The sequence below is a fragment of the Lithobates pipiens genome, unplaced genomic scaffold (genome assembly GCF_037356315.1).
Source record: "Lithobates pipiens isolate NorthernLeopardFrog02 unplaced genomic scaffold, aLitPip1_a1.2 Scaffold_28, whole genome shotgun sequence".
Taxonomy (NCBI): Eukaryota; Metazoa; Chordata; class Amphibia; order Anura; family Ranidae; genus Lithobates; species Lithobates pipiens.
Window position 1 is genome coordinate 82,392,069 of NW_027507789.1, and position 27,809 is coordinate 82,419,877.

Genomic DNA, 27,809 nt, shown 5'->3' on the forward strand with positions numbered 1-27,809 from the left:
GAGGCTGCCTCCACAGTGCGGGAATGCAGGCCCGGGCGGCATTCAGGAGTTGCATCGTGAGGGTTTTTTTGTATTTTCGAACAGGCTGTTCGGTCAAGTGTAGAAGGCACGCTACTGGGAACCCAAAAGTTCCTCAAGGTCGGGCATGCCCAGAAAAGGTGTCCCATGGTCCCCATATCTGAATTTCACCTCCAACAAACATCCGGGATCGATCTATCCATTTTATTCAGAAGGTATGGGACTCTATACCAGCGTGAGACTATCTTGTATCTTGATATTGGTTTGCGATGGAAGCTTTATGTACTAAGGTCAGGATCTTCCCTATCTGTTGTGGGGTAAATGTGATGCCTAAGTCCCTCTCCCATTTGTGGATAAATGGTGGGGGTCGACTCCTCCTCCTGACTACTCAATAGGTTGTACAGGAGGGAGAGGGTGTGTCGCACAGGTTCCCTTTTGTGACAGATGGATTTATAGGGTGTCAGGTCTCTAGGAGTGTAGGGGGCCCTTTGTATGGCCAGAAGAAAGTGACGAAGTTGATAAGCACTAAACAAGTCAAGCGGAGGGTCAGAAAGCTCGGCGACAGTTTACGTGGTCGGGAGCCCTCCCGTGGGCCACACCTCTCCCAGACGCTGTTTCCCCACCACTGTCAACTGTCGCAGTTTCTTGTTGGTAAATCCCGATGGGAAGTCTGGATTACCTATAACCGGAGTCATTGGTGATGGCAGGGGAGCAATGTGTGTGCAGCGGAACAACCTCCGCACAACAGCCAACGTAGCTCCCACTACGGGGTGACCTCTGAGGTCTTTTGGTAGGGAGGACAGGAGCCACGGGGAGGTCAATAGGGGAATGGATCCATCCTCAATCTCCATCTCCACCCACTGCTTGTATGGGCCATTACAATGCCAATCAACGACTCTCGCTAGCAGAGTCACTCTGTAGTATTGTCTGAGATCTGGGAGACCCAGACCCCCCTTGTCCTTTGGTCTGGCAAGCAATTGCAAACGGGCTCTGGGCGGTTTGCGCGCCCAAATAAAGTCCCGGAGCAGCACCTGCAGTTGTCTGAAAAAAATTGGGGGTAACCGGATCGGTAATGTCTGGAACATGTATAAGATCCGAGGGAGGGCCATCATTTTGAATGCATTACAGCGCCCGAACCAGGTCAGTGTTAAAGCATTCCAGTTTCCCAAATCAGATTTCAGTCTATCCAGGAGAGGGACAAAATTAAGCAGGTACAATTGCGCTAAATCCGCTGCGATGTCAACGCCCAGTTAACGTATAGATTTTTCAGCCCAGTAGAATGGAAAAGAGGAGCGGAGCCTCTTGGCCTCACCATCCGGAACCGATATATTCAATACATATAGGCTGTCGTGTCGCTGTAGAGACGCAAGTATTTTGGGAAGCAAAATGTGTGGATTGGAGACGGAAAAAATTAGATCGTCAGCGTACGCCGCAATTTTGTGGTGTGCCGAGGGTTTGGATATGCCAGTAATATTCGGGTCATTCCGAACGTGACACATAAGTGGTTCCAGTGTCAGAATTAAAATTAGGGGAGACAGAGGGCACCCCTGCCTCGTCCCATTAGTGATGGGGAAAGAGTCCGAGCACCACTCGGTCACCCGTACCGCTGCCGATGGCGTGGAGTAAAGCGAAATTACCCAGCTCATCATGTTGGGGCCAAGACCTATATGTTCCAGGGTGGCCTGCATAAAGTGCCAGGCCACCCTGTCAAAGGCCTTCTCCGTGTCCGTTGACAACATAAGCAAGGGCCTTCCCTGTACATGCGCCGCATGGATTAAATTGAGGACTCGGGCCGTATTGTCTCTAGCTTCCGACTTATTTTTATTTTTTTGCTTGTTTCCCAAGGTGACTATCTTGGCGTTTGTCAAGAGGGTTGAAAGTGCCTGAAGAGATTGCCTACGGGCACATCACCCTGAAAGCACCCGATCTCGTTTGATGTTGGAGGCTAATAGAGTCGGGCCTTGTTAGTACCTGGATGGGAGACCGCCTGGGAATACCAGGTGTCGTAGACTTCTTTTTATGTTGTTGGCGTTGACCTGTTTTTTTTTCGCTTATTTCCCAAAGTGACCATCTTGGTGTTTGTCAAGAGGGTTGAGAGTGCCTGAAGAGATTGCCTATGGCCACATCACTCTGAAAGCACCCAATCTCGTCTGATCTTGGAGGCTAAGAAGAGTCGGGCCTGGTTAGTACCTGGATGGGAGACCACCTGGGATTACCAGTTATTGTAGGCTTCTTTTTATGTTGTTGGCGTTGATTCGTTTTTTTTTTTTTGCTTGTTTCCCAAGGTGACCATCTTGGCATTTGTCAAGAGGGTTGAGAGTGCCCAAAGAGATCGCTTACAGCAGCATCACCCTGAAAGAGCCCTATCTCTTCTCTTTTCTGAGGCTAAGAAGGGTTGGGCCTTGTTAGTACCTGGATGGGAGATGGCGTTGGAATACCAGGTGCCGTATTCTTCTTTTTATGTTGTTGACATTGACCTGTTTTTTTTTCACTTGTTTCCCAAGGTGACCATCTTGGCATTTGTCAAGAGGGTTGAGAGTGCCCGAAGAGATCACCTACGGCCCCATCACCCTGAAAGCGCCCAATCTCGTCTGATCTCGGATGCTAAACAGTGTCGGGCCTGGTTAGTACCTGGATGGGAGACCGCCTGGGAATACCAGGTGCCATAGGCTTCTGTTTTTTTTGTTTTTTTATTTAGTAGTATGCGACATACAATGCAAAGGCAACTTCACAGAATGTGTGATACAAATAGTTACAAACAAACGATCATATTGCATGGATATCAGAGCCAATGGTAAGAAGTCTGAGGAGAATAGCACGTGTACAGCTTTACGGTCATATCAAGATGAGATTAAAGCTCCATCTCGTTGGGATCCTCTACCACTTAAAATATTATTGATACTAGCCCTGCTACCCTCGAAGAGTTTAGATATCCATAGATAGGGGAAGAGTATTGTGTAGTAGTCAAATGGGGTCGGAACATACCATTTTCTTTTCCCTTTTTTGAGTTAAGAAGGGAAATAGTAGAACTGAAAGGAGGGAGAAGGGGAAAGAGAAGATTGGGGAAGGAAATGGCAGAAAAGGAAAAGAAGGGGTAAGGGGGTGTCGTGGGTAGAGTGGATAGTGTGGGGTCCCCTCCCAGGGAGCAAGAGACGCCCTCGGCTCACCAGTTCATCAGCTGTCCAACGTTTGGAACAGCGATCTCCAACGATCACCATGAGCTTACTATGTCTCGCGGAGGTATTCTTACGAAAAGCGAAACTGGGTCCAGTAGAACCATCTGTTCCCATGCTCCTCCGTTTTATCCCTCATTGTGGCAGTCAGGTCTTCCATTCGTTCAATATCATTTACCCTTGCGAACCACTGGGTCACCATTGGAGCAGATTGCTCTTTCCACTGACTTGGGATGCAGGCCCTAGCTGCATTGAGGAGATGTTTAAGTAAGGACTTATGATAACGCTTTCTCGACATAGGAGTTAGATTGAGAAGAACTGCTGCGGGATCATTGGCTAAGGAAATGTCTGTGAACTTGTGGATGAGTCTCAGGACAGGCTGCCAGAATGTTTGTAATTTAGGGCATTCCCAGAAAATGTGGAGAATGGTGCCAGTCTGTTGCCCACAGTGACAGCAGCGGTCAGATTGACCGGGGAATATTTTGGCCAACACCACCGGTGTACGATACCAGCGTGTGATCAGCTTATATGAGATCTCCTGATATTTACTGCAGAGTGACGACTTATGGGCGAAAAAGAGTATTCTGTCCTTCTGTGGTTTGGAGAATGTAGTTTGTAAGTCCCTTTTCCATTTAGCTAGGAAGGGTGGATCCGTTGAGGATTGTGCGTCTGTCAGGATTTGGTAGGACCTAGAGAGGGAACCACGAATTGGGCCATCATCCAGGCAAAGTTCCTCGAAGGGGTGGAATTGTCTAGAGAAGAACGAATGGTTAGGTAGTGATCCGAGGAAATGGATTAGCTGTCTAGCTCTCCAGCTATCCAATGCAACAGGTACTTGCTCTAGCAGTATGGTCCCCACGGGAATCAAGCCCGTGGGTCCAAAAATAGGGCTGCTCTCAGAAGCCCTTTCGAGGCTTGCCTGGTAAAGGCCTGGTCAGACAGGCCCGGAGGGAATCTAGGATGTCCAATAATTGGGGTCATAGGAGAAGGGAAGTTAGTCAGGTGGGAAAGGTGAAAAAAACTATCCATCTCGGCGAGCGAGGGGCCAATTAACGGGTGAGTAGTCACACAGGGCTCCAATGGCCTCCCCGCCCAAGGCAGACCAGCCAGTGGAACCCGCGCCATCTCCTGCTCTAGCTTGACCCATAGCTTCAGTTCCCCATGCCGGTGTTTTATCACATATGGTCCCCCATCGGATAGTGTCCGCTGTGTACTGCGCATGCGCAGTACACAGCAACACAGATTCCGAAAATTGCGGAGCATGAACGGCGCCTGCGCACTGAGTCCAGGTTCTATCCCCACTATCCAAGTGGACATAGAGTAAGAATATAAAAGAGGCGAGCGCAGCCCGAAGCGTGGCGAGCAAAGCTCGCCTGCGAGGGACCCTCTAATATTCACAACCCTATGTCCGCTTGGATGGTGGGGCTACCACCTCCACTCACCGCGCAGGCGCCGTTCAGCTTCGGAGATTTTCCGAAGCTTCGTCTGCTCCGTACTGCGTATGCGCAGTACGGCGCGGACACTATATCATGGCCGGACAGTATATGGCAGAACACCGGCACCAGTCAACCACCGGTGTCATGTGCGTCGCTGTGTAATATAGAGCAGGGTCCGGGAAGCCATTACCTCCCCGCAATTTCGGTCGCAATAGCATTGTCCTACCAATACGCTTATGTTTTCCGCGCCAGAGGAACTTGATAAAGATTGAGCGAACCGCATGAAAGAAAGTCTGGGGTATTTTGATAGGTAAGGCTTGTAGTAGATACAGAAGTCGTGGCATCGCGTTCATCTTCAACACATTACAGCGTCCGAACCATGACAGAGCTAGTGGGTCCCATCTTTTAAGGTCCGCTGTAAGCCCATAGGCTTCTTTTTATGTTGTTTTTTGCTTGTTTCTCAAGGCGACCATCTTGGCGTTTGTCAAGAGGGTTGGGCGTGTCTTGAAGAGAACGCTTACGGCCACATCAACCTGAAAGCACCCGATGTCGTCTGATTTCAGAGGCTAAGCAGCGTCAGGCCTGGTTAGTACCTGGATGGGAGACTCCCTGGGAAGACCAGGTGCCATAGAAGGATCTGGTCTGGTCTGGTTAGTGTCTTTTTTTTTTTTTTATTCTTTATTTACGGATTGCAGGTAATACAGAGACAAACTTTAAAAGACATAGATCCCTCAGTTTTCCAGGTTAACAAAAATACATAGTTAATACTTCGTGGGGGACCGGGGGAAACCTAACAACTTATGTCAGCAGCAGCCCCAGCCGTGGCTAGGCCACCACATTATCCCACTCTAATGATCTGGCACCCCAGTGTCTACTTATAAACCAGGGCAGTCCGCGGGGCGATCCCCCTCAAGGCCCAGATTGAGGGGCCTCTAACATCGGTCACCTTCATTCTATTGGTCAAAGAGCTCAGCCGGGACCACCCCGAGGGCCGCCAACCCCTGGCTGGGAAATCGAGGGAACAAAATGAAAAGATCCTTGCAATCACCATGTATTTTAATTATACTTGGGAGTTAGGGGGTAGGGAAAGAGGGGGGAGCAAATGGGCAGGAGAAGGGGATGGGGGGCTCCAAGACAACCAACGACAACCAACGAGCAGTGTGCTCTTCCTCCCTGTCGCCTAACGCTGATGTGAGCTGTTCCATACGGTAGATGTCGCAAACTCTTGCAAACCAGTGAGACACCAGTGGAGCGGCCTGCTGTTTCCACATGCTAGGTATACATGCCCTGGCCCCACTCAGAAGATGTTTTAAGAGAGATTTATGGTACTTCTTGCTCGAGAGTGGGGTCAGATTGAGGAAGATCGCAGCTGGGTTGTTCTGGAGATCAATAGCCGTGAGGTCATAAATGATATTGAGAACCTGTCTCCAGAAATGGGCCAGTTGAGGGCATTCCCAGAAGATATGTAGTAACGTGCCGGCTTGTTCACCGCATCTCCAGCACAAAGGGCTGTGACCGGGAAACATAGCCGCCAGGACAGTGGGGGTCCTGTACCATCGGGTCAAAATTTTATAAGCTATTTCCTGGTATTTACTGCATAGGGATGACTTGTGCGCAAAAAGAAGCGCGCGGTTCTTCTGGTCTGGCGAGAGCCGGATATGCAGGTCTTGCTCCCATTTTTCCACGAACACCAGGTTACCCTGGGAGAGTTGGTCAAGTAGGATGCGATATGACAGGGAAAGAGACCCTCGGGTCGGTCCCTCTCCTGAGCATACCTCCTCAAACGATGTTAGGGGTCTGCGGAATTCGCCACTGTTTGGCAAAGATTTCAAGAAGTGGGAGAGTTGGGCAAGCTTCCACTGTCCCAGGGCAGTGGTTGCTAACGCCTCGTACATAGTGGAGACCGCTGTCCACGTCCTAGGGCCAAGAAAAGAAGAGGCCCGCACAAGGTCCCGGTCAGGGTCGAGGCGGAAAGACTTTTCCGTCATGCCGGGTTCAAAGCGTGGGTGTCCAATAATAGGAGTCATGGGCGAAGGGAAACTGGGCACGCCCATCAGGGTAAAATATCTGTCTAGCTCTTGTAACATTGGCTCAATGAGTGGGTGTGCCTGCGTCGCTCCCGACCAGCCCGGTCCACTCCAGGGCAAACCTGGAAATGGTACGGATTCACGCTCCAGACGAACCCACAGCTTATCCTTCAGGTGTCTGCACCAGTCAACTACTCTGTTCATGTGCACCGCCGTATAGTACCATGCCGGATCTGGGAGGCCAATCCCTCCCTTGTCTTTTGATCTGAGCAGTAATGTTCGGCTGAGTCTTGGAGGCCTGCCCTGCCATACGTATCGAATAAAGATGGAGCGCATGGCTTTAAAAAATGATTGGGGGATTTTTATCGGTAAGGCTTGTAATAGGTACAAGAGTCTGGGCATTACATTCATTTTGAGCACATTGCATCTCCCAAACCAAGAGGTCGCCAACTTTGACCACCTCTCTAGATCTACGGCAAAATTTTTTAGAAGCGGCTGGAAATTCAATTGGAAAATCAGATGTGGGTCCGGGGGAACCTTGGTACCCAGATATTGTATAGCCCCAGTTGCCCAACGAAAGGGAAAATTAGTGCTTAGACTCGTCTGGGCGTTGGTAGACAGGGAGACGTTGAGTGCTTCCGATTTCTGTAAGTTAATTTTAAAATTTGACAGGGTGCCATATCGTCTTATTTCCGCTAAGAGATTCGGCAATGTAATGTGAGGCTCCGAGACATAGAACAAGAGGTCTGCAAAGGCTGCGACCTTATGGTGGTGTGAGGGGGTGTCCAGTCCCTTGATGTCTATGTTCTGCCTGATGTGGTGCAGCAAGGGTTCAAGCGATAGGACAAACAAAAGGGGGGACAATGGGCATCCCTGCCTCGTTCCATTGCCAATAGTGAAACGCGACGAGGCAAACCCATTGACCCTAACCATCTCCGTCGGTGACGAGTAAAGAGCTGTAACGCATGAAAGCATGGGGGGGTACACCCAAGCTTCGCAGGGTGGCTAGCAAAAAAGGCCAGCTCACCCTGTCAAACGTTTTTTCTGCGTCCACAGAGAGCAACATAATCGGTAGTTTAAGGCGTCTGACGCGTTCTATAACATTGATTGTCCTGGTAGTGTTGTCTCGGGCTTCCCTGTTACGAATAAACCCCACCTGATCCAGAGGTATCAGGCGTTGGAGAATGGGCGCCAACCGCTCCGCCAGTATCTTAGTGAAGAGCTTAAGGTCGCTGTTTAATAAGGAGATGGGCCTGTAGTTCGCACAGAGAAGCGGATCCTTCTCCGGCTTGAGTATGACCGAGATGCTTGCCTGCAACAGCTCCGGTGGAAAGGTCTGGCCCTCCAATAGGGCGTTAAAAGCTGACACAAACGGCGTGGACAACAGGGAGAGGAAGGCCTTATAATAAGGGACCGTAAACCCATCTGGGCCTGGTGCCTTGCCCTTGGGTGAGTCTCTTAACGCTGCCGACAATTCCTCCGGGGAGATAGGTTGCGAGAGAAGCTCTATCTCTTCCTGTGTCAGCGACGGGAGGTTTGCCGAAGCTAGGTACTCGTCAATGGCCGCTGTGCCGGCCTGGAGGGCGTCTCCTGAGTCCCGGGGGTGCAAGTTATAAAGGGCTTCATAGAAAGATCGGAAACACTCCGCTATCTCCCGTGAATCATGAAGCTTGGCACCCGAAGGGGAGGTTATGGTTGGAATGAAGGACGCGTTGCGTTGGGCACGCAGGGAGTTCGCTAGGGACCTACTACACCTGTCTCCATATTCATAATACGTCCTGCGAACCCACATGAGTCTGGTTCTAGCCTGAAAGAGAGAGAAATCTCTGATTTGTTCTCTAAGATCTCTCACCTCCACCTCCAGCGCAGCAGTCGGCTGGGATTTGTGTCGTTGTTCACACGCATGCAACTTGGCAATAAGTTTGGAGAAAGCATCAGTTTTGGCCACTTTGAGTCTATGACCATGTTTAATAAGAATGCCCCTAATGTAGCATTTATGAGCTGCCCATAACATGAGGGGGTTGGAAACAGAATCACGGTTATGATCAAAGTAACTTTCTAATTCCCTAAGCAGGTCTGCGTGGGTCTCAGGGTCCTTCAGGAGAGACTCGTTCAGTCTCCACCAGGACTGCCCACGCGACTCCTGTTGTAGCTTCAGCATCAAAGAAATCGGGGCATGGTCAGACAGGGCTATGTGGCCTATCTGAGCGTCTGTGACCGCCGGAATAGCATTGTGGGTGACTAAAAACATATCTATACGTGAGTAAGAACCATGAGCGGTGAAAAAGAATGTATAGTCCCTATCCTGTGGGTGAAGCGTACGCCACACATCGATCAGTCGGTGGGAGTGTAGCAGGTCTCTTATGTGTGAACGCGTTCTCGCAGAAATCGCAGAGGTGCCCGATGATGAGTCTCTGCGGGGGTCCAAGGTGAGGTTAAAGTCCCCCCCAACGATCAAAGTACCCTCCGAGAATGCAGCCAGGGCATCCAAGCATGCTTCTAAGGCCGGCAGCTAGTCCACATTTGGCATGTATAGGTTGGCAAGAGTAAAAGTTTGCGAGTGGAGAGTTCCCTTAATGAAGAGATATCTCCCTTCACTATCGGCTTGGACAGCTAACAGGCGCCACGGCAAGTTTTTAGCAAGAAGAACACACACTCCTCTCGATTTGGAAGTAGGGGACGTGCTGTGGTGGGCCAGGGGGAAGTGCTTACTATAAAGCCGTGGTATTTGGTCTGTCCTGAAATGGGTCTCCTGGAGGAAAACTATTTGGGGCTTCATCCGCCACAATTCTGTTAGGCAGCTGGACCTTTTTTCAGGTACATTCAGCCCTTTCACATTCCAGGAAACCAGCTTCAGGGCCATGACGGCAGTGGTACCCGGCCGGCGGTCTCCACCAGAGTCAGTAGTAGATATAGAGTTCAAGCACAGAGGAAGAGGAGGAGAAAAAGGAAAAGCAGTAACGAAGCGGAGAAGGTCCGGAGTTAGTAGGGAGGAGGAGGGTAGGAGGGGTGGGGATAGATCGGGGAATTGCTAAAGCTCCTATCAGAGAGAACCTGCCGGTTAGGGCAGAGGGGCCTAGTGGGGGAAGAGGTAAGGCACTGCAGAGGGAGGAACTCATCGGTGCAGTACCCCTCCAGCATCCCATGGTCCATGCAGTCGCAATCGGGCATGCACGGAGCTTCTTTGGCATCTTAACTACGACATCAAACGCATTATAGAACATCACTGCAGCAGGTATCGGGCAGTTAACAACAGTAGAACAGTGCATAATTAGACCAACATATTAAACTTTTCAACACAGAGTATAGATAACTTTATACCACCCAGGCACCCGCCCCTCCCCCCCCCCCAAAAAAAAAATGGAAAAAAGGGGGGGGGGGAGAGGGGGAGGGAGCGGGAACGCTGCCCAGGGGCACCCGGGGGGCACCACCAGGCAGTCCAAAAACACAAAGAGCGCCGAGACTAGGGCAAGTGTAGATAAACAGTAACGAGAATGGTGAACAGTACCGCCAATAACTCAGGGCTTCGTCCAGGAAGTGCAGTGTCCAACTCTGTTCTTCCAATGTCCTTCCTCTCCCCTAGCGGGGGCGCTGGGAACAATGGCCCGTGGCATGGTAAACAACACAAAGCTGGATACTCCAGCCGTCTATGTTGGTAGAGAAAAAGAAAACAAAAAAAAAAGGGTATAACACAGGAATAACGGAAAATTACTGTACTCTCTCAGGGTTCACGATCTTGAGGGGCCTGCGATCTCTGACGTTGGGATCGATGGTGGCGTCTCACTCTCTGTGGCCTGGTTGAGGGGTTGTTCGTCGGGGCCACTGCTCCCTGGGGGACAACAGGAGCCAACCAGTCGGGGACCTGAACCGAGGGCAGGCCCAAAGCCTCCAGAAAGGACGGGACCTCCGAAGGGTGTCGTAGCGCAAGGGGCCTCCCATTTTTGCGCACTATAAGGTGAAACGGATGGCCCCACTTGTATGGAATCCTCCGTTCAGTTAGGTGTTCCAGAAGGGGTCGCAGACAGCGTCTCATCTGGAAGGTCTTGCGGGATACATCTGGCAGAAGGGTGACTTGGGCCCCGTCAAAATCAATGCTGCCTTTGCGCCACGACGCTTGCAGGACATCCTCCCTAACTGAGTAATTGTGGAGACAGCATAAAACGTCACGTGGCCGGTTCTCTGTGGGGCTCCTGGGGCCCAGGGTCCTGTGGACTCTATCAATGGCTATTACTGTGTCAGCAGCGCGGTCCAGACAGGCGTTAAATATAGCTGTAACTGTGGCTTTGAGGTCTGCCTGGCCAGTGGCTTCGGGCAAGTCTCTGATCCTGATGTTGCGTCTGCGGTTGCGATTCTCAAGGTCATCCACTAGGAGTTGCAACTGTGCCACTCTGTCAGCAAGGGTATCATGTGCGGCTTGCAGGCCAGAAACATCAGTGGTCAGGGAGGTCACATCCGATGCCAGGGTGGTCACCCGCTCGTTCGTAGCCGACACGTCACGTTTGACCCCTGCGATTTCATGTCGCAAGGTCGTTTCAATCCTGGCTGCCATACAGCTAAAGTCTGCTTTAGTGGGAAGGTTTTGGAGTAAAGCTAGGATGGCCTTGTCCCCCAATAATGCCGGTGCTGGTGGCAGCGGTGGGTCCCCCTGTGTGTCTGAGGCGAGAGCAGCCTGGCCATTCGGTCCTGGGATGAGGCTTCCACTGCGGGAGGGTCTCTGGGACAGTTGGGAGTTGTGAGGGAACCAGGGTGGCAGGCCGCTATGGTCCGGGCTGTCAAGCGAGGCCATGGACAGTGAGCGTGGGAGACACGGGGACAAGTCACTAGGCGGGGAGAACGGGGGCATGTCGTGTCCCTGCATAGCAGTCTGCTCACCTTCCCTCTGTGCCTGGAGCGCCGGAGGCCGCGGGCGCCATCTTGGCTGGATCCGGCGTGGAGGCCGGAGGCTGCAGCGGGACCAAGTACCTGTCCATGGCAGCAGCGGCGGACCCCGCTCGGCTGGCTGTGTTCCGCCGAAGCGCGGGGATGTCGGCGATGCCGAAATATGCAACCAGACTGTGGTAAAGGGGTGCGGAGGGGTCACGGACCGGGAGCTCCAGAAAAGAGCGTCCTCACTCCTTCATGCCTAGGCCACGCCCCCCCTGGTTAGTGTCTTGATTGGGAGATCGCCTGGGAATACTGGATGCCGTAGGCTTCTTTTTATGTTGTTGGCTTTGACCTGTTTTTTTTAGCTTGTTTCCCAAGGTGACCATCTTGGCCTTTGTCAAGAGGCTTCAGAGTGCCCGAAGAGAGTGCCTACGGCCAAATCACCTATATAGTATCTTATATATAATAACTAAAAATATTATTTATTATTATAGATATAGATATATAGTATAGTGATTTGGTCGTAGGCACTCTCTTTGGGCACTCTGAAGCCTCTTGACAAAGGCCAAGATGGTCACCTTGGGAAGCAAGCTAAAAAAAACAGGTCAAAGCCAACAACATAAAAAGAAGCCTACGGCATCCAGTATTCCCAGGCAATCTCCCAATCAAGACACTAACCAGACCAGATCCTTCTATGGCACCTGGTCTTCCCAGGGAGTCTCCCATCCAGGTACTAACCAGGCCTGACGCTGCTTAGCCTCTGAAAACAGACGAGATCGGGTGCTTTCAGGTTGATGTGGCCGTAAGCGTTCTCCTCAAGACACGCCCAACCCTCTTGACAAACGCCAAGATGCTCACCTTGAGAAACAATCAAAAAAAAAACAGGTCAAAGCCAACAACATAAAAAGAAGCCTATGGGCTTACAGCGGACCTTAAAAGATGGGACCCACTAGCTCTGTCATGGTTCGGACGCTGTAATGTGTTGAAGATGAACGCGATTCCACGACTTCTGTATCTACTACAAGCCTTACCTATCAAAATACCCCAGACTTTCTTTCATGCGGTTCGCTCAATCTTTATCAAGTTCCTCTAGCGCGGAAAACATATGCGTATTGGTAGGGCAATGCTATTGCGACCGAAATTGCGGGGAGGTATTGGCTTCCCGGACCCTGCTCTATATTACACAGCGATGCACATGACACCGGTGGTTGACTGGTGCCGGTGTTCTGCCATATACTGTCCGGCCATGATATAGTGTCCGCGCCGTACTGCGCATGCGCAGTACGGAGCAGACGAAGCTTCGGAAAATCTCCGAAGCTGAACGGTGCCTGCGCGGTGAGTGGAGGTGGTAGCCCCACCATCCAAGCGGACATAGGGTTGTGAATATTAGAGGGCCCCTCGCAGGTGAGCTTCGCTCGCCACGCTTCGGGCTCGGCCTCGCTGCGCTCGGCTCTTTTATATTCTTACTCTATGTCCACTTGGATAGTGGGGATAGAACCTGGACTCAGTGCGCAGGCGCCGTTCATGCTCGGCAATTTTCGGAATCTGTGTTGCTGTGTACTGCGCATACGCAGTACACAGCGGACACTATCCGATGGGGGACCATATGTGATAAGACACCGGCATGGGGAACTGAAGCTATGGGTCAAGCTAGAGCAGGAGATGGCACGGGTTCCACTGGCTGGTCTGCCTTGGGCGGGGAGGCCATTGGAGCCCTGTGTGACTACTCACCCGTTAATTGGCCCCTCGCTCGCCGAGATGGATAGTTTTTTTCACCTTTCCCACCTGACTAACTTCCCTTCTCCTATGACCCCAATTATTGGACATCCTAGATTCCCTCCGGGCCTGTCTGACCAGGCCTTTACCAGGCAAGCCCCGAAAGGGCTTCTGAGAGCAGCCCTATTTCTTGGACCCACGGGCTTGATTCCCACGGGGACCATACTGCTAGAGCAAGTACCTGTTGCATTGGATAGCTGGAGAGCTAGACAGCTAATCCATTTCCTCGGATCACTACCTAACCATTCGTTCTTCTCTAGACAATTCCACCCCTTCGAGGAACTTTGCCTGGATGATGGCCCAATTCGTGGTTCCCTCTCTAGGTCCTACCAAATCCTGACAGACGCACAATCCTCCACGGATCCACCCTTCCTAGCTAAATGGAAAAGGGACTTACAAACTACATTCTCCAAACCACAGAAGGACAGAATACTCTTTTTCACCCATAAGTCGTCACTCTGCAGTAAATATCAGGAGATCTCATATAAGCTGATCACACGCTGGTATCGTACACCGGTGGTGTTGGCCAAAATATTCCCCGGTCAATCTGACCTCTGCTGTCACTGTGGGCAACAGACTGGCACCATTCTCCACATTTTCTGGGAATGCCCTAAATTACAAACATTCTGGCAGCCTGTCCTGAGACTCATCCACAAGTTCACAGACATTTCCTTAGCCAATGATCCCGCAGCAGTTCTTCTCAATCTAACTCCTATGTCGAGAAAGCGTTATCATAAGCGTTATCATAAACATCTCCTCAATGCAGCTAGGGCCTGCATCCCAAGTCGTGGAAAGAGCAATCTGCTCCAATGGTGACCCAGTGGTTCGCAAGGGTAAATGATATTGAACGAATGGAAGACCCGACTGCCACAATGAGGGATAAAACGGAGGAGCATGGGAACTGATGGTTCTACTGGACCCAGTTTCGCTTTTCGGAGGAATACCTCCGCGAGACATAGTAAGCTCATGGTGATCGTTGGAGATCGCTGTTCCAAACGTTGGACAGCTGATGAGCTGGTGAGCCGAGGGCATCTCTTGCTCCCTGGGAGGGGACCCCACCCTATCCACTCTACCCACGACACCCCCTTACCCCTTCTTTTCCTTTTCTGCCATTTCCTTCCCCAATCTTCTCTTTCCCCTTCTCCCTCCTTTCAGTTCTACTATTTCCCTTCTTAACTCAAAAAAGGGAAAAGAAAATGGTATGTTCCGACCCCATTTGACTACTACACAATACTCTTCCCCTATCTATGGATATCTAAACTCTTCGAGGATAGCAGGGCTAGTATCAATAATAATTTAAGTGGTAGAGGATCCCAACGAGATGGAGCTTTAATCTCATCTTGATATGACCGCAAAGCTGTACACGTGCTATTCTCCTCAGACTTCTTACCATTGGCTCTGATATCCATGCAATATGATCATTTGTTTGTAACTATTTGTATCACACATTCTGTGAAGTTGCCTTTGCATTGTATGTCGCATACTACTAAATAAAAAATAAAAAAAACAGAAGCCTATGGCACCTGGTATTCCCAGGCGGTCGCCCATCCAGGTACTAACCAGGCCCGACACTGTTTAGCATCCGAGATCAGACGAGATTGGGCGTTTTCAGGGTGATGGGGCCATAGGTGATCTCTTCGGGCACTCTCAACCCTCTTGACAAATGCCAAGATGGTCACCTTGGGAAACAAGTGAAAAAAAAAACAGGTCAATGTCAACAACATAAAAAGAAGAATACGGCACCTGGTATTCCAACGCCATCTCCCATCCAGGTACTAACTAGGCCCAACCCTTCTTAGCCTCAGAGAAGAGAAGAGAAGAGATAGGGCTCTTTCAGGGTGATGCTGCTGTAAGCGATCACTTTGGGCACTCTCAACCCTCTTGACAAATGCCAAGATGGTCACCTTGGGAAACAAGCAAAAAAAAGAAAACGAATCAACGCCAACAACATAAAAAGAAGCCTACAATAACTGGTAATCCCAGGTGGTCTCCCATCCAGGTACTAACCAGGCCCGACTCTTCTTAGCCTCCAAGATCAGACGAGATTGGGTGCTTTCAGAGTGATGTGGCCATAGGCAATCTCTTCAGGCACTCTCAACCCTCTTGACAAACACCAAGATGGTCACTTTGGGAAATAAGCGAAAAAAAAACAGGTCAACGCCAACAACATAAAAAGAAGTCTACGACACCTGGTATTCCCAGGCGGTCTCCCATCCAGGTACTAACAAGGCCCGACTCTATTAGCCTCCAACATCAAACGAGATCGGGTGCTTTCAGGGTGATGTGCCCGCAGGCAATCTCTTCAGGCACTTTCAACCCTCTTGACAAACGCCAAGATGGTCACCTTGGGAAACAAGCAAAAAAATATAAATAAGTCGGAAGCTAGAGACAATACGGCCCGAGTCCTCAATTTAATCCATGCGGCGCATGTACAGGGAAGGCCCTTGCTTATGTTGTCAACGGACGCGGAGAATGCCTTTGACAGGGTGGCCTGGCACTTTATGCAGGCCACCCTGGAACATATAGGTCTTAGCCCCAACATGATGAGCTGGGTAATGTCGCTTTACTCCACGCCGTCGGCAGCGGTACGGGTGACCGAGGGGTGCTCGGACTCTTTCCCCATCACTAATGGGACAAGGCAGGGGTGCCCTCTGTCTCCCCTAATTTTAATTCTGACACTGGAACCACTTATGTGTCACGTTCGGAATGACCCGAATATTACTGGCATATCCAAACCCTCGGCACACCACAAAATTGCGGCGTACGCTGACGATCTAATTTTTTCCGTCTCCAATCCACACATTTTGCTTCCCAAAATACTTGCGTCTCTACAGCGACACGGCAGCCTATCAAACTATAAAAACAATTGCACCAAGTCGGCTGTATTGAATATATCGGTCCCGGATGGTGAGGCCAAGAGGCTCCGGTCCGCTTTTCCATTCTACTGGGCTGAAAAATCTATACGTTAACTGGGCGTTGACATCGCAGCGGATTTAGCGCAATTGTACCTGCTTAATTTTGTCCCTCTCCTGGATAGACTGAAATCTGATTTGGGAAACTGGCATGCTTTAACACTGACCTGGTTCGGGCGCTGTAATGCATTCAAAATGATGGCCCTCCCTCGGATCTTATACATGTTCCAGACATTACCGATCCGGTCACCCCCAATTTTTTTCAGACAACTGCAGGTGCTGCTCCGGGACTTTATTTGGGCGCGCAAACCGCCCAGAGCCCGTTTGCAATTGCTTGCCAGACCAAAGGACAAGGGGGGTCTGGGTCTCCCAGATCTCAGACAATACTACAGAGTGACTCTGCTAGCGAGAGTCGTTGATTGGCATTGTAATGGCCCACACAAGCAGTGGGTGGAGATGGAGATTGAGGATGGTTCCATTCTCCTATTGACCTCCCCGTGGCTCCTGTCCTCCCTACCAAAAGACCTCAGAGGTCACCCCGTAGTGGGAGCTACGTTGGCTGTTGTGCGGAGGTTGTTCCGCTGCACACACATTGCTCCCCTGCCATCACCAATGACTCCGGTTATAGGTAATCCAGACTTCCCACCGGGATTTACCAACAAGAAACTGCGACAGTTGACAGTGGTGGGGAAACAGCGTCTGGGAGAGGTGTGGCCCACGGGAGGGCTCCCGACCACGCAAACTGTCGCCGAGCTTTCTGACCCTCCGCTTGACTTGTTTAGTCCTTATCAACTTCGTCACTTTCTTCTGGCCATACAAAGGGCCCCCTACACTCCTAGAGACCTGACACCCTATAAATCCATCTGTCACAAAAGGGAACCTGTGCGACACACCCTCTCCCTCCTGTACAACCTATTGAGTAGTCAGGAGAAGGAGTCGACCCCCACCATTTATCCACAAATGGGAGAGGGACTTAGGCATCACATTTACCCCACAACAGATAGGGAAGATCCTGACCTTAGTACATAAAGCTTCCATCGCAAACCAATATCAAGATACAAGATAGTCTCACGCTGGTATAGAGTCCCATACCTTCTGAATAAAATGGATAGATCGATCCCGGATGTTTGTTGGAGGTGAAATTCAGATATGGGGACCATGGGACACCTTTTCTGGGCATGCCCGACCTTGAGGAACTTTTGGGTTCCCAGTAGCGTGCCTTCTACACTTGACCGAACAGCCTGTTCGAAAATACAAAAAAAACCTCACGATGCAACTCCTGAATGCCGCCCGGGCCTGCATTCCCGCACTGTGGAGGCAGCCTCAGCCCCCATCCAAGGTGCTGTGGTATTCCAAAGTCAATCATATTCTCCGGATGGAAGAATTGACCGCCACCCTTCACAACACTGAAGAGGCATTTAGTGTTACATGGAGGCCCTGGAGGTATTTTACTGGTACTCGAGACTACATTCGGGAGGTGAGCAGTGCCCCCGTCCCAGAAAACGACTGAACATCTAACGTTTACCTACGTAGGCCATGTCTGCCCTGGGTGGCATTCCCCCCTCCCTTTTTGTCTTTATTTTTCTTTTTTTCCCCGCCGCCATCCCCCCACCTCCTCTCTCTCCGTCTTTGCACTCTCTTCTTCCCCCGTCCTCCCTTTAACTATGCCTTGTCTCCTTACTAGCCTTCAGGACCCAGAAGAACCCCAGGGTTCTGGACATGACCGGCTCATATTTTACTCTGGTTCACGTAGGTCATGATAAGCTGGCTCGCTGTGGTCCCAGTTGTTCTCCATGATTACATTTGTCCGAACGGAGCTGCACTAGTTATACTGTACTACATGTCGGAGGTGGGGTTTCTCTATTTTCTGCATGAAACTGTAGGACTCCCCTCTGAGAACCCAGAGTTATTTGGCTGCCTATTTTTTGTTAGCATGTAATTGTGACCCTGGGTCATGCTGTATGGTTGACTGTTATATTTATGTTGTTCTACTTAATAAAAGAATAATAAAAATAAAAAAAATAAGTCAATGCCAACAGCTTAAAACTAAAGCCTATGGCATTGAGAAATCCCAGGCGGTCTCCCATACAGGTACTAAGCATGTCCCAACCCTGCTTAGCCTCTGAGATCAAATGCACGCTCAACCCTCTTGACAAACGCCAAGATGGTCACCTTGGGAAACAAACAAAAAAAACAAGTCAACGCCAACAACATAAAAAGAAGCCTGCGGCATCTGGAAAACCCAGGCGGTCTCCCATCCAGGTACAAACCAGGCCCAACCCTGCTTAGCCTCTGAGACCAAACGAGATTGGGCGCTTTCAGGGTGTTGTGCCCATAGGCAATTTCTTTGTGCACTCTCAACCCTCTTGACAAATGCCAAGATGGTCACCTTGGGAAACAAGGGAAAAAAAACAGGTCAAAGCCAACAACAAAAAAAGAAGCCTATGGCACCTGGTATTTCCAGGCGGTCTCCCATCCAGGTACTAACCAGGCCCGACACTGTTTAGCCTCTGAGATCAGATGAGATTGGGCGCTTTCAGGGTGATGGGGCCGTAGGTGATCTCTTTGGGCACTCTCAACCCTCTTGTTAAGCGCCAAGATGGTCACCTTGGGAAACAAGCGAAAATAAACAGGTAAACGCCAACAACATAAAAAGAAGCCTACGGCACCTGGTATTCACAGATGGTCTCCCATACAGGTATTAACCAGGCCGTACACTGCTAGGCCTCCGAGATCAATGAGATTGTGCGCTTTCAGGGTGATGTGGCCATATGTGTTCTATTTAGACACTCTCAACCCTCTTGACAAATACCAAGATGGTTATCTTGGGAAACAAGTGAAAAAAAAAAGGTCAACGCCAACAACATAGACCCTGCCGGTCTCCCATCTGACCCAGACCCTGCTTAGCCTCTGAGATTGGGCGCTTTCAGGGTGATGTGACCTCAGGCGAACGCTTTGGGACATACTCAAAACTCTTGACTGATGCTAAAATGGTCACCTTGGGAAACAAGCGAAAGAAAAACAGGTCAAAGCCATTAATATAAAAAGATTCCTACGGCACCTTTAATTAGGTACTATCCAGGCCGGACCCTGCTTAGCCTCTGAGATCAGATGAGATCGGGCGCTTTCAGGGGGATGTGGCCGTAATAGATTTCTTTGGGCTCTCTCAGCCCTCTTGACAAATGCCAAGATGATCACCTTGGGAAACAAGCGGAAAAAATAAACCATGTCAACGCCAACAACATAAAAAGAATCCTACGGCACCTGGTATTCCCAGTTGGTCTCCCATCCAGTTACTAATCAGGCCCGACAATGCTTAGCCTCCGAGATCAGACAAGATCAGGCACTTTCAACGTGATGGGGCCATAGGCGATCTCTTCGGGCACTCTCAACCATCTTGACAAACGCCAACATGGTCATCTTGGGAAACAAGCGAAAAAAACCAAGTCATTGCCAACATTGGAGGCTAAGCAGGGTTGAGCAATCAGTTTCCTTGCCTGAAATAGGCATCTCAGAACTGCCATCTGGCTACTTCCCGGGTTTCCAACTCCTTCAACTAATCCCAGGAGACAATACTTCGCCTCCATCCTGGTGGAGGTTCCAACCACCCGATCAATGGTTCCTGTCACCTCTGTCCAGTAGCGGATCAACTTCGGGCATCTCCAAAACATGTGCATCATGTCTCCCCCCATGTTCCCGCACCGGGGGCAACTTGCGTCCGGCCGTTCGGCCAAACTGAAAAAGTTTACGAGGAGCATAATAGGTTCTATATAATAAGAACAGATGTGACATCCTCTGTGAAGAGAGCCACAATTCACCACAGGCAGGATTCCTGTGGCCAATTATAGCTCAGGGGGGTTTAGTACACACCCCACACTATATAAGGCCGCCAGCGCGGCGGCCTTGTATAGTGTGTTGCGGTGGTCAGGGAAAGAGGACTATAGGCAGGGACAGTGCCTTTACTGCTTGGGAACCTAGCACTGTTACAGTGGGTGTTATGTGCCTCCTGCACAGTACACATATTATTACTGGTGTTCAATTTCTGCAATACATGCATCTGCAGTGCAGAAGTTAGAGTCGGTGTTGTGTGCCTCCTGCACAGTATACACCTTATTGCTGGTGTTCTGTTTCTGTAATACAGGAACCTAGTACTGTTACAGTGCTAGGGTGTACAGAGAAGCTGGTATATATAGAAGACTACAGCATACAGAAGAAAGGCTAGTGAATACAGAATACAGGTTTCGTGTATGTAGATAGGCTTGAGTATACAGAGATGCTAGAGTAAACAGTGAGGCTGGGGTACACAGAGAGTCTAGTTTAAAGACAAATACAAAGATGTTAGTGTATATAGAGAGGTTAGTGTATAGAGAGAGTCGAGTGTATACAGAAAGGACAGTGCATATAGAGAAGCTAGTGTATACAGAAAGGGTATACATGAAAGCTGACATTCTATACAGAAGACTGGGTAGTGTATACAGAGAGTCTAGTGGGTACAGAAGACAGGCTGGTGTATTCTAGCTAGTTTTTACAGTCTAGTGTATACAGAAGACAGGCTGTGGTATACAGAGAGTTTAGTGTATTCAGAGAGTCTAGTGTATACAGTCGGCGAGTGTATACATAAGACTGGCTAGTTTACACAGTGTTTACAGAGATGCAAGAGTGTACAGAGAAGCTGGTATATATAGAAGACTACAGCATACAGAAGAAAGGCTAGTTAATACACAATACAGAAGACTCGTGTATGTAGATAGGCTTGAGTATACAGAGATGCTAGAGTAAACAGTGAGGCTGGGGTACACAGAGAGGCTAATTTAAAGAGAGGCTAGTATATACAAAGATGTTAGTGTATATAGAGAGGTTAATGTATAGAGAGGGTCGAGAGTATACAGAAAGGACAGTGCATATAGAGAAACTAGTGTATACAGAAGACAGGCTTGGGTATACATCAAAGCTGACAGTGTATACAGAAGACTGAGTAGTGCATACAGAGAGTCTATTGGGTAAAGAAGACAGGCTGGTGTATTCTAGCTAGTTTTTACAGTCTAATGTATACAGAAGACAGGCTGTGGTATACTGAGGGTTTAGTGTATTCAGAGAGTCTAGTGTACAGAGATGCAAGGGTGTACAGAGAAGCGAGAAGCTAGTATATATAAGGCTAGTGAATACAGGCTAGTGAATACAGAATACAGACTCGTGTAAGCAGATAGGCTTGAGTATACAGAGATGCTAGAGTAAACAATGAGGCTGGGGTACACAGAGAGGCTAATTTAAAGAGAGGCTAGTATATACAAAGATGTTAGTGTATATAGAGAGGTTAGTGTATAGAGAGAGTCGAGTGTATACAGATAGGACCGTGCATCTAGAGAGACTAGTGTATACAGAAGACAGGCTTGGGTATACATCCAAGCTGACAGTGTATACAGAAGACTGGGTAGTGTATACAGAGATTCTAGTGGGTACAGAAGACAGGCTGGTGTATTCTAGCTAGTGTTTACAGTCTAGTGTATACAGAAGACAGGCTGTGGTATACAGAGGGTTTAGTGTATTACAGAGATGCAAGGGTGTACAGAGAAGCTAGTATATATAGAAGACTACAGCATACAGAAGAAAGGCTAGTGAATACAGAATAAAGGCTGGCTTCTACGGAGAGGCTACCACTACGGAGATGCAGAACACTATCTAGGTTATATAGAGAGGCTAGATTATACAGAGAGGCTAGTGCATAGAGTGAAGCTATTGTATATAGAAGCCTGGTTAGTGTATACAGAGAAGCTAGTGTGTACAGAAGAAAGGCTAGACAGGCTATAAAGAGAGACACGTTTTTACAGAAGACAGTTTGGGGTATACAGAGATGCTAGTTTATACAGAGAGACTAATGTATACAGAAGACAGGCTAGGGCATACAGAAGACAGAAGACGGGCTAGTGTATTCAGAACATAGGCTAGTGTATATCGAAGACAGGCTATTGTATGCAGAAGACCGGCTAGTGTAAACATACTGGTGTATATAGAGAGGCTAGTGAATTTAGAGGGTAGGCTAAGTGATAACAGAAGACAATCTGGGCTATACAGAGACATCTCATCATTTCATCTAGCTCACATCTCTAATGGAGTTTGTCTCATTGCCATGTTATGCCTTTTCATTCTTATGCTAAATATAGATCACTACACGATTTTAATCATCCACATCAAGCATGCAATAAAACTATCATACATCAAAATAAACCATGTACGCTTTTGCTCTATTTTGCATATTTGTACCGGGACTGTGAGTATGTGACAGTCCTGACACACCATCCTGACTTATTTTTCTTTATTTCTTATTAGAAATGGAGAGTACTATCTCAAAATCCGCTTAAATCTATTCACTTCCATGAGTTCTACCGCTAATTGTACCTTAATGCAAAATGTTCACAAAACCATCCATTTGCTAGCAGACATGCTGCACATACTAAGAGTAATGTAACTATCGCTCTCTAACGATGTAAACAGTTTTATTGCTTTTCTGACATTGACCGAGTATCTCTGACATTAACTGAGTATCTCTCTGCACTATGATCTTAATAATAATAATAATAATAATAATAATAGGATTGTGTAATGCAAAGATCAACTAGTCTAATATAAGCTTTCTCATTGGTACCGGCATATCCTTTAAATTTAGACTAACGCAACTATTTCTCGGCCATTTTCAAGCTAAGCTTTCAATCTCTTACCTTTGAACTGCGATACTTCCTCCCTACAATATTAAGCCATTTAAATGTCCTATTGGTCGCCTATATTATACAACTCTCTGAAAAGCCTTATATGTAGAGAATAAAACTAGTCTTACATCTTAATAAAACAGTTTTATTACTCAACCAGTATCAGCTGTCATGTACTGTATTACTTCTTTTTCTCCACCTTATCTGTCACAGTTAAAACACAGTGACAAAACATTTCTTTTTACCGCAGCAAAATGTGAGAAAAGCAGTGTAAGCCGTCTTTCTGCCATATGCAACCATCTCTCGCTACCTCTATGCAATAGGATTCTCTTTCCAGTGGAAACGGAAAACAGTCAGTGTAAGCCGTCTTCGTGCGTAACAAAATTAATGGAACGATTTACACGTTAGAATTTGCAAGCTACGTCAATTTACTATTAAATAGAGTACCTTTGCATTTATCCCTTGACTTTGCAACTATCCCTTGATCCCTTTTGTGTATTCACTTTATCTCGACCTATCTATGCTGCCTCAATATTTTTCCTAATTTGTTTTGCTATACTTATTATTATTATATTATAGAGATTACTAACTCTAAATCTTTGTAAACCTAACCATATTTATAATGTCTACAGCTAATTTTACGTTAAAGCAAAATTCACACAAAACCATCTTTTTAAAACCTTTTACACACTGCACATTAAGATTAATGCAACCATCTCTCGCTACCTCTATGCAATAGGATTCTCTTTCCAGTGGAAACGGAAAACAGTCAGTGTAAGCCGTCTTCGTGCGCAGCAAAATTAATGGAACGATTTACACGTTGAAATTTGCAAGCTACGTCAATTTACTGTTAAATAGAGTACCTTTGCATTTATCCCTTGACTTTGCTACTATCCCTTGATCCCTTTTGTGTATTCACTATATCTCGACCTATACATACTGCCTCAAAATTTTCCTAATTTGTTTTGCTATACTTATTATTATTATTTTATAGAGATTACTATCTCTAAATCATTGTAACAAGTTATAATGTCTACAGCTAATTTTACGTTAAAGCAAAAGTCACACAAAACCATCTTTTTAAAACCTTTTACACACTGCACATTAAGATTAATGCAACCATCTCTCGCTACCTCTATGCAATAGGATTCTCTTTCTGACTCTATTTTGTGTATTACTTCTTCTCCACATTAACTGTCACACTGATAACCATTTGTAACACATAACACTTGCAACACATTTTTTAACAGCGGCAAGAAGTGGTTGCAGTAGCAAAGCAAAGCAATACAGTTTGGTTACATTAATAACACATAATGCAACTATTTTACATTCATTTTACATTCACATCATGCATACATCCTAATGTAAGCTGTCTATCACTATTAATGTTCATGGTTACTGATACATTATGCCGATGACCAGTGGAAACGGAAAACAGTCAGTGTAAGCCGTCTTCGTGCGTAGCATAATTAATGGAACGATTTACACGTTGGAATTTTCAAGCTACGTCAATTTACTCTTAAATACCCTTTAGCTGCTTAGCTCACACTTTGCTGTATGTAGCCGCGTTTACATGTAAGTAACCAATGGGGATTGACATTTCATGTCCATCTCACATCTCTAATGCAATTTGTCTCTTTGCCATGTCATACTTTGCCAGTTATTATACTTTCTCATCCGATAGAAACCTAGTCGTTGCTGATATTTCATGATTACAGCAATCATCTCATCTAATTGCTATTCCGACATTTTGCCTTGGTATTACTTTGCAACGCTCTATTGAACAATGTAAAGGTAAGCTAGATATTTTGTGTATTTCCAGTTAAACTCGACCTGTATATACTGTCTCAATATTATCCTTTCTAATTTTGCTAAATTAGATTATAGAGTTTGCTATGTCTAAATCCAGGTTACCTACTCACCTTTATTACGTATACTGCTAATTTTAGGATAATACAAAACCATCTTATTGCTTCTTTACACGCTGCACATGTTAAGAGTAATGCAATGCTACCGTGAACAGTTTAATTACTCGTCTCACAGTAACTGGTATCTCTCTGCTATAGGAAACTGAATTTGTACTAGAACGATCACTCATCTAATATCAGTCCACTCAGTGCTACCGGGATAACTTTTAAATTTAGAGTAATGAAATGATTTCTCAGTCATTTTGGAGCTACTGCAACTAACGCTTCCGATCTCATTTCGACTGCAATACTTAATCTCTGCTATTGCAGAATATTTAGCTGCTGACACGTAATTAACTTGATTGATAAAAACCTACACACGTTGTTGCTGTTATTTCGTGTATTTCCACTTAAACCCGTTATAGTTATTTTGCTATATTTATTACTAGTATAAACAGATTACTATCTCTAAATCCTGGTAAACCAGCTCACACTAAACCATCTAATTTCTACCTTACACGCAGCACATATTAACATATTAACATTTAGCCGGTATAGTGAAATAGTAAACGAAATGTGTAGATCACTCATCTAATATCGTCTTTTCAGTGCTACCGGAACAACTTTTAAATTTAGAGTAATGCAACGATATCTCAGTTTTATGAAGCTACTGCAACTAACGCTTTGGATCTCTTTCCTGATAAATTACGCTCTGCAATATTAAGCCATGTAAATTGTCCTATTGGTCTGCTAACAATGCTATGTATAATAATACAAATCTTTTAAAAGCAATATCGTCTCACTGCAATACTTACACTCTGCATAATATATATGAATAATGCGAATAATGCTAATAATAAAGTCGTCTAAAACTCGGCTATAAGTAGAGAATAAAACTATCTTACATCAAAATAAACCATGTACTGCCAAACCAATAACGGCCAATTACTTAACGTCTATCAGTCAATGACTTAACAAAATAAACTTAGCACTCTTTTGCTCTATTTTGAATAGTTGTAGTTCTCCACATTAACTGTCACCACTGACAACACACCACTTTTTAACAGCACCAAAATATGAAAAAAGCACTTTATATGTTTCAAAAGTAGTTGCATTAGCAAAAAATAAAGTCCTGTCTTCTTTACACGCTAGCTTTTCTGTATACATTAATCTCTCTGTGTACACCAGCCACTCAATATAGACTAGCCTCTCTGTCTTCTGTATACAGGTGCCCGTAATCTATATACACTAGCCTGCCTTCTTTTTACAATAGTCTCGGTGTCCCAGCCTCTCTGCATACACTAGCCTCACTGAATTCCCCAGACTGTCTTCTGTATACACAAGCCTATCTGTAAAAAAAAAAATAGCCGGTCTTCTGCATACTCTAGCCTCTCTGTGTAACACAGTCTCTCTCTGGATTCCCTAGCCTACATCTCTGCATACCCAGGACCTTCCTCTGTATAATCTAGCCTATCTGTATACACTAGCCTGTCTTTTGTACAAATTAGCTTCTCTGTAGCCGGTCTTCTGTATACATGAGCCTCACTGTCTACTCTTGGTTGTCTTTTGTATACACTAGCATCTCTTTATACATGAGCTCTCTGTATACCCAAGCCTCTCTGTATACACTAGTCCACCGGTATACATTAGCAAGTCTGCATACACTAGCCTCTCTTTGTAACTCAACTTCTCTCTCTGTATACCTTAGCCTCCATCTCTGCATACCCAGGACGTTCTTCTCTATAATCTAGCCTATGTGTATACACTAGCCGGTCTTCTGTAGACATTAGCCTCTCTGTATAAACTAACCGGTCTTCTGTATACACTAGTCCGCCTGTATACACTAGCAAGTATGCATACTCTAGCCTCTCTCTCTGTATACCCTAGCCTCCATCTCTGCATACCCAGGACGTTCTTCTGTATAATCTAGCCTATCTGTATACACTAGCCTGTCTTTTGTACACATTAGCCTCTCTGTGTAAACTAGCCGGTCTACTGTATACACTAGTCCATCTGTATACACTAGCAAGTCTGCATACTCCTGCCTCTCTGTGTAACCCAGCCTCGCTCTCTCTCTCTGTATACCCTAGCCTCCATCTCTGCATACCCAGGACGTTCTTCTGTATAATCTAGCCTATCTGTATAAACTATCCTGTCTTTTTTACACATCAACCTCTCTGTATAAACTAGCCGGTCCTCTGTATACACTAGTCCGTCGGTATACACTAGCATCTCTTTATACATTAGCTCTCTGTATACCCAAGCCTCTCTGTATACACTAGTCCACCGGTATACACTAGCAAGTCTGCATACACTAGCCTCTCTTTGTAACCCAACTTCTCTCTCTGCATACCCAGGACGTTCTTCTCTATAATATAGCCTATTTGTATACACTAGCCTGTCTTTTGTACACATTAGCCTCTCTGTATAAACTAGCCGGTCCTCTGTATACACTAGTCCATCTGTATACACTAGCAAGTATGCGTACTCTAGCCTCTCTCTCTGTATACCTTAGCCTCCATCTCTGCATACCCAGGACGTTCTTCTGTATAATCTAGCCTATCTGTATAATCTAGCCTATCTGTATACACTAGCCATCCATCTCTGCATACCCAGGACGTTCTTCTCTATAATCTAGCCTATTTGTATACACTACACTGTCTTTTGTACACATTTGCCTCTCTGTATAAACTAACCGGTCTTCTGTATACACTAGTCCACCTGTATACACTAGCAAGTATGCATACTCTAGCCTAGCTCTCTGTATACCCTAGCAAGTCTGCATACTCCTGCCTCTCTGTGTAACCCAGCCTCACTCTCTCTCTGTATACCCTAGCCTCCATCTCTGCATACCCAGGACGTTCTTCTGTATAATCTAGCCTGTGTTTTGTACACTTTAGCCTCTCTGTATAAACTAGCCGGTCTTCTGCATACACGAGTCTCTCTGTATACCCTTGGATGTCTTTTGTATACACTAGCTGCTCTTTATACAT

General features: G+C 47.1%; 6 pseudogenes; 2 read left to right on the forward strand and 4 right to left on the reverse strand.

Annotated features, from left to right (window-relative positions):
- Positions 1-2,130: 2,130 nt before the first annotated feature.
- On the forward strand, positions 2,131-2,249 carry LOC143937495 (5S ribosomal RNA; annotated as a pseudogene).
- A 322-nt stretch (positions 2,250-2,571) lies between these two features.
- On the forward strand, positions 2,572-2,690 carry LOC143937307 (5S ribosomal RNA; annotated as a pseudogene).
- A 12,114-nt stretch (positions 2,691-14,804) lies between these two features.
- LOC143937241 (5S ribosomal RNA) lies at positions 14,805-14,923 on the reverse strand (annotated as a pseudogene).
- A 328-nt stretch (positions 14,924-15,251) lies between these two features.
- Positions 15,252-15,370, reverse strand: LOC143937496 (5S ribosomal RNA; annotated as a pseudogene).
- Positions 15,371-18,644: 3,274 nt separating this feature from the next.
- Positions 18,645-18,763, reverse strand: LOC143936430 (5S ribosomal RNA; annotated as a pseudogene).
- A 694-nt stretch (positions 18,764-19,457) lies between these two features.
- LOC143936682 (5S ribosomal RNA) lies at positions 19,458-19,576 on the reverse strand (annotated as a pseudogene).
- Positions 19,577-27,809: the final 8,233 nt, after the last annotated feature.